The sequence below is a fragment of the Apium graveolens genome, chromosome 6 (assembly GCF_009905375.1).
Source record: "Apium graveolens cultivar Ventura chromosome 6, ASM990537v1, whole genome shotgun sequence".
Classification (NCBI taxonomy): Eukaryota; Viridiplantae; Streptophyta; class Magnoliopsida; order Apiales; family Apiaceae; genus Apium; species Apium graveolens.
This window is the reverse complement of record NC_133652.1, coordinates 133,104,480-133,112,073: the sequence shown is the minus strand read 5'-3', so window position 1 is coordinate 133,112,073 and position 7,594 is coordinate 133,104,480. Positions and strand designations below refer to the sequence as shown.

General features: G+C 36.4%; 1 non-coding gene across 1 annotated transcript; it reads right to left on the bottom strand.

Annotated features, from left to right (window-relative positions):
* Window positions 1–4,822: 4,822 nt before the first annotated feature.
* Window positions 4,823–4,929, bottom strand: LOC141669267 (small nucleolar RNA R71). The gene has a single exon (XR_012553555.1). It is a non-coding gene; the product is annotated as a small nucleolar RNA R71 (small nucleolar RNA).
* Between the last annotated feature and the right edge of the window lie 2,665 nt (window positions 4,930–7,594).

Below are 7,594 nucleotides of genomic sequence, written 5' to 3'. Positions count from 1 at the left end.
AACAGATTTTTTGCATATTTTTATTGTTATTATTATTTTCATAATTTTTGTTATGTCGTATCAAATTATACTTATTATATGATCAATAAATGATATTTTTGTCATGAGTAAGATGCATGTGAACGTAAAGGTGTTTTATAATAAATTCGTCATGATGTGTCTATACACAAAGTTTGATGTGTACGAGGCCATCTAAACGTGACAACCCACGAGCCTACGCAAAATCAGTACTATAATCAAACCTTTATGATGACTATGAATACAAGACATATGAATGCATAACGCTGAGAGAGAAAATATAAGTATTCATCAAGAGAGGCTACTTGACAAATAATATGTCGAGATGTGCGAACGAGTACGATAAGACGAAGATGACACCTTATAAACGACTACCTCCACCTTCACAGTAAATGAAGCCTACAACTAGAGCAAATAAAGATATTCATTCTCACATTGTTATGCCATCTAGGCTAAAGAATGCAGGTAACCTATTTCGACCACTTTTTGTGTTAATGAAGACATGAACTCTAAGCATACAGCTGATCACGTCGAACACTTGACTGAAGCTCTTGAGTTGACATCTCCAACATCATTCAAAGACGTCCAAATATTGACATACAGACTAACTTCTTGGAACAAATTCATTTCAAAGTCATTAGATAAGTGGGGACTGTTCTACGATATATTACAACCAGTATTCTAAAAAGCGCAAATCGGTCCCAAGCGGCGGAGAAACCTTCTAGCGCTTAAGCGGTTAAGCGGACGCTTAAGCGGAATTTTAAGCTGGTCTATAAGCGGATACATTATATTTATTTAAATTTTAAATATAACAATAATTTGTGTAATACTAATATTATGAAAATTAATAAAATATCAAGAGTACAAACATATATTTTTCTTAAAAAATATATATTTTTTAATTTTTTAATCAAGATTGTTATTTTATTAAAATAAATAATAATATTTACAATTAAAAATTTGACAAGTTAAAATCGGGTTGACCACATAATGACCGTTTAATCCACTTAATAACCGCTTAATCCGTTTACAAGGCCGTTTAATCTTTAAAAACGCTTAATCATCCGATTAGTATAAAATCGAAGTGCTTTAGGGTCCGATTCCGCTTAATGCGCTTTTTAGAACACTGATTACAACATAAAAAAGATACCATTGGATGAGATAACATGAAGAAACCTTCACACAGTTAAAGGTATACTTGACAACTATGATCTCGCAAGCCCTGATAATTTTGTGGCTGATTTCAATCCAATTCTTTTGAAACAAATGAACGAAAAAGTAAAGCAATTCATGACATTTGCAAATGTCAATGGACGTGATCGAGACTTTTCTTAAAATCTTCACAAAGGGACATTAAAGCATACTTTACCTAGTTGTGACTTTAAGGAGATGTACAACAAGGACATGTACGACACATTGAATATGGGCTTGAGAACCGCAAGAAACAAGAAAGTTGACAGAATACAGTCACAATTCTTCACTTATTTGAATCATTTCAATAAATGTGAAGAACAAAATACGGGAAGAGGTTAGCTTAATTAAAATTTTCATATTTCTACAACTTGAATTTCATGTATTCTACATATGACGCATTCTAAGAGAGTCCTAACATATAATTCGATGCATAAGCTGAAATAGGGGAAATATTTAGACGTCTCAAAATATTCAACATTCCGATTACAAATGTTTCAAAATCAACAATTGAGAGAGATGACAACTTAGAAGAAATCATGAAAGTTACAACACATGACACTAACATGACAATTTGAATACAACAATTCAAAGATTACTTAACATATGACATCCAACCTATTGACAAAAATGAAACAAGTGTGTTAAGAATAAAATCAACTACAGAATTACTACAAAGATGTTTGAAAATAAAACAAGCTTAGTATTATGACCCATTGTAAAAAGATGACAGTAGTAAAGTAGAACTCATCCATGACTTGGACACAATTAACGAATGATGCGACATGGGAAAGTACGAGAGGCCTTGTACCCACATCAAGTGTCAAAAAGTTACATCAATAACTTGTGAATTAGAAAATTTCAATAAGATTACCTTATCCTACGAAAGGTATTCCTAAATAAAGTAAACAACACTGTCGAAAAATCCACATTTATACAGGACCATACATCATTGACAACATAACTAGACAAGGAGCTTACTGCCTTATAACAATAGACATGATACAAATTCTTGGAAGATGAAATATGATCCAGTTGAATGCGTATCATGTTTAACGTCCTTGTCAATATATCTTTCCAATAACTATAATATGGTACGTTCCTCTCCAAATTACTTTCATCTCTGTTTCTATCTCAACAAGTACGCGACGTATTTATATTTTTATGAATACTATATGCTGTCCTCTCTATAAGTAAATATATATTTTTGTGAGTTATGTGAAAGAATGCTTGATAATGTGTGTTTGTTATAATACATGTCTGATAAGCTTATCTGCCACGTCTTTATACTTATGCTAGATTTATTATTTTTTCTTTACATGTTGCATTAAGTTAATTCATATGCATTATATATCATTATGACATGTTCAATATACTACATATACAATGAATATAATGCACGGGGCTATACCCCACATAGTAGATGAGGGCATTGTATCCAAACTTTACTACTATGACAAGATTTATCATCCTATTACGTAATAAGGGCCTGCCTTGTTCCTACGAATTAAATATATAAATGATGGATAAAGGGCATAATATCCCAAGTCCATCAATATAAAATTTATAAGAATAAATACATTTCAAAAGGGAAAAGGCCTCTTAGCGACTTACTATAGTGCATGCATGATAAGTGGATTTTATATCTACTTGGAACGCGTCATATCGGCTTAAGTTGGTGTTTTGGACTCAAGTATTTGGTATTTTTTAATATGTTTTGTGTTGAGTCATTGCAGGGCACTAGTCAGAGGTGGAAATGAGTATTTAAATGATTATATGTTGATAAGAGATCAGGAAAGGAGTCGTGGAAGTTTGTACGAAGGACGGAGCGCAAAAAGAAGAAAGCTGCAGAAATTCTACAGAAAGCAGGCGTGTCCGCGCCCCATTCGTCAGACACAGAGCGCGCCCCCGCCTGTTCAAATGCGCCCCCACCAGCCACATTCTGCAGAATCCTGATTTGATTATAATTTGGTTATTGCGAGAGTCCAGGTCAATCAGGGCTATATGTATAAAGAAAAGAAGACGTTTTTAAGAACAAGGAAGCCATGGAGAACATAGAGAAGACCTAAAGCACATAAGACGGCTAATGAGAAGAAGATTTGGTTTTCACTTTTGTATTCTTCGATTTAGGCGATACTTTTGGATGCTTATTTTTGATTTATTCTAAACCCTAGTACTTTTATATTATCTCATAGTATTCTGAACTTATTTATTATCATGTTTTCATTGGAACCCATGGTGACGATGTGTTCGATCATGAACTAATCGTTGTCATGGGGTTCTAGCGGATTTGTTTATGGATTTCAATAGTTGATTGTTTTAAATCATTAGTGTGTGGTGATTTATGATTTTCTAGTATGTTTGTACTTATTCTTCTTAGATGCGTAGCTAACATCTAAGTTATTTGTTAATCTTTATTGAAGCGAAAGTGGATATAGAGGTTTAGAACTTGCCATGCTAGCATATGTTTATGTATGTTGTCATGTATGATTCGTAGTGTAATTTTAACCATCTTACGCTGCCCTATGTAATCTCAATAGATAACTTGCTCATTAAACCGTTATGTTTTCAAATCTTATAGACATATAGGGTCTAAGCATAATTGGTATCTGCTCAACTTCTATCTTAGTTGTGGATGTTTAGTAGTAGGGAATACGTATATCTGATTAGTTGTCATAACCATCACATGCTAAGATTAAAGGCATAAACTCTGAATGAAGTATTTAATGAAGTTAGAATCTCATGTTTTATCTCATATAAGTAAATCAGTTTTATTCTCTTAGTTAATGCATGCTAGTATAATCATTTTAATTAGTTAAAACTCAAAATTGATACTTGCCTTAGCAGTGATTAATAACCATACATTATTGCATAAGTGCATATTCTGTTTAAACCAGTCTCTGTGAGAACGAACTTAACTTAATCTTATACTAATTGTGATCGCGTACGCTTTGCGTGGTTTTGTGCGAATAATTTTTTGGCGCCCCTGCCGGGGAATCGGTGTTAAATTTTATTTTAGGTGCTTGTTAATAGTGGTCGTTAAAGTTCACTGACTCGAATAATTTTCTTACAAGGTTTACTTTATTCGTGTGTTTCAGGTACTCTAGAGAGAGTGTATGCGAACACGTTCTTAATCTCATAAGGAAACACTAGACGAAGTTGAAGAAGAGGAAAAAGAAGTTTTTGAAGAAGTTGAAAAAGTTGAAGAAAAAGTTTTTGTTGAAATGGGAGAACCAATAGCATAAACGAAAGCGTTGAAGGATTATTCTCAACTAAAGATCAATGACATTCAATCTAGCATTTCCATGCCAACTATTACAGCTAATACCTTCGAAATTAAGCCTGGCACGATTCAGATGGTACAAAATTCAGTCCAGTTTGGGGGTGCTCCAACGGAAGATCCTAATATGCACATTAGGGATTTCATCGAGATCTGCGACACCTTCAAATTCAACAATGTTTCTGAAAATGTTGTGAAACAGAGACTTTTCCCATTTTCTCTGAGGGATAAAGCTAAGAGCTGGTTGCACTCTCTACCAGCTGATTCTATTGCTACTTGGGAGGATCTTGCTCAAAATTTTTTTACTAAATTCTTCCTATGACAGATACAGCTGCAATCGGGAATGCTCCTACTCAATTTACACAGCAATCAGGTGAACCTCTATGTGAAGCCTGAGAGCGCTACAAGGAGATGCTTAGGAAGTGTCCTCATCATGGAATGCCTGACTGGATGGTGATAAATTACTTTTATAATGGTTTGGGAACACAGTCAAGACCTATGCTCGATCCAACATCATGTAGAGCTTTATGGGCCAAGAGCTATGAGGAAGGTTATGAGCTAATTGAGATGATAGCCGCTAATGAATATCAGAATTTAACTCAGAGACTACCATGAAGTAAGGTAGCAGGATTTCTGGAGGTGGATACAGCCACGACTATCACTGCTCAGCTCAAAATGTTGACTTTGAAGGTCGATTCTCTAACCAACTATGGTGTTCATCAGATAAATAGTATTTGTGAGCTTTGTGTAGGTTCGCATGTGACCGAGCAATGTGCTATATCTAGTGAATTAGCTCAGTTTGTGAGCAAATTTCAGAGGTCGCCGCAACTAGTTCCTGCCACTTATCATCCTAACAACCGTAACCATCCTAACTTCAGCTGGAGCAATAATTAGGGTGGTATGCAACAACCTTACCAGCAGTTTGGAAACAAGCCTTTCAATCCTCCTGGTTTTCAGCAACAGTTTGCACCACGACAACAATTTCAGCCACATGGAATGCAACAACAATCTCATGGAGGTGCAGGTCCATCTTCGAATGAAAAATCTGAATTGGAGGAGTTGAGGATGATGTGCAAAAGCCAAGCGGTTTCAATCAAAACTCTGGAGAATCAAATAGGGCAAAATGCCAATGCTTTATTGAACCGACCACAAGGAACGATCTTCTTAGTGAAACAAAAGCTAATCCAGGAAATAGGGAAGTCAAGGAATAGTTGAAGGCAATAAACTTGAGGCCCGAAAAGGTTGCTAGCCCTAAAAATCATCAAAACAAAGAATCTGAAAAATTTCTCCAGAAGGTGGGCGCGCCCGCGCCCATATCAAGCGTGCCTGCGCCCTTATCGGCTTCAGAAAATGCAATTCTTGAGGAAACAGCTGATCAGAAAGGGGTCGAAGCAGAAACGAAGAAGACTTCTACTGAAAACACTACTCCTGAGAAAAATACAGGAGATAAACAAGTCTATCCGCCTCCTCCATATCCTAAAAAACTTCAGAAGCATAAGTTCGATAAATAATTTTCCAAGTTTCTGGAGGTTTTCAAGAAATTACATATTAACATGCCTTTTGCGGAAGCTCTAGAACAAATTCCGAGCTATGCTAAGTTCATGAAGGGTATTCTTTCTCGGAAGCTTAAACTTTAGGAGTTGGAAACCGTTGCTCTAACGGAAGAGTGCAGTGCGGTGCTGCAAGAGAAACTGCCTCCTAAACTTAAAAATCCAGGAAGCTTCACGATACCATGCACCATTGGAAACTTATATTTTGACAAGTGCTTGTGTGACTTGGGAGCTAGAATCAATCTGAAATCATTTTCTGTCTTCAAGAAACTTAGTCTACCTGATCCAAAACCTGTAACTATGTCCCTACAACTGGATGATGGATCCATCACTTATCCGTGAGGTGTAGTGGAGGATGTATTGGTTAAGGTGGACAAACTCATCTTCCCTGCTGATTTTGTCATTCTGGACTTTGAGGAAGATATGAAGATTCCCATTATCTTGGGGAGACCATTCTTAGCTACTGGTCGAACTCTGATCGATGTGTAGAAGGGTGAGCTTACTATGAGGGTTCAGGATTAGGATGTTACCTTTAATGTCTTCAATGCAATGAAATTCCCTACTGATAAAGAGGAGTGCTTTAAAGTAGAGTTGGTCGACTCTTTAGTGAATTCGGAGCTTGATCAATTGCTAAGGACTGACCCCTTAGAGAGAGCCTTAACAGGGGAATCTGATATTCAAGATGAAGAAGGGGAAGAGAAGAGCAATTGCAGTATTTGAATGCATCTCTGTGGAAAAGGAGATTAGTCTTGCCATTCGAGTCTCTTGGATTATCAGAGCTTAAAAATTCTCAGGAGCATCTCAAACCATCTATTGAGGAAGCTCCCACACTTGAACTAAAACCACTGCCTGATCACTTGAGGTATGCGTTTTTAGGTAATGCATCTACTTTTCCTGTTATTATCGCATCTGACCTTTCAGGTAGTGATGAAGACAAACTCTTGAGAATTCCGATAGAGTTTAAATCAGCAATCAGATGGACTATAGCAGATATCAAGGGAATCAACCCTTCTTATTGCATGCATAAAATTATGCTTGAGGAAGGAAGTAAACCAACCGTTGAACAACAGAGGAGACTCAATCCTATCATGAAGGAGGTAGTGAAGAAAGAAATTCTTAAATGGCTGGATACAGGGATCATCTATCCTATTTTTGATAGTTCATGGGTGAACCCAGTGCAGTGTGTGCTTGAAAGGAGGTATTACAGTTGTTGCTGATAAAAAGAATGAGCTCATTCCTACTCGGACAATCACATGATGGAGAGTATGCATGGATTATCGGAAGTTGAATAAAGCCACCGTGAAGGATCATTTCCCTCTTCCATTCATTGATCAAATGCTTGACATGTTGGCTGACCATGAGTATTATTGTCTTCTGGATGGGTATTCGGGCTATAATCAGATTTGTATTGCCCTAGAAGATCAAGAGAAGACCCCTTTTACTTGTCCTTTTGGCGCTTTCTCTTTCTGTCGAGTTTCTTTCGGACTTTGTGGTGCACCTGCTACTTTTCAGAGATGCATGGTGGCCATATTCTTAGACATGATTGGTACTAATG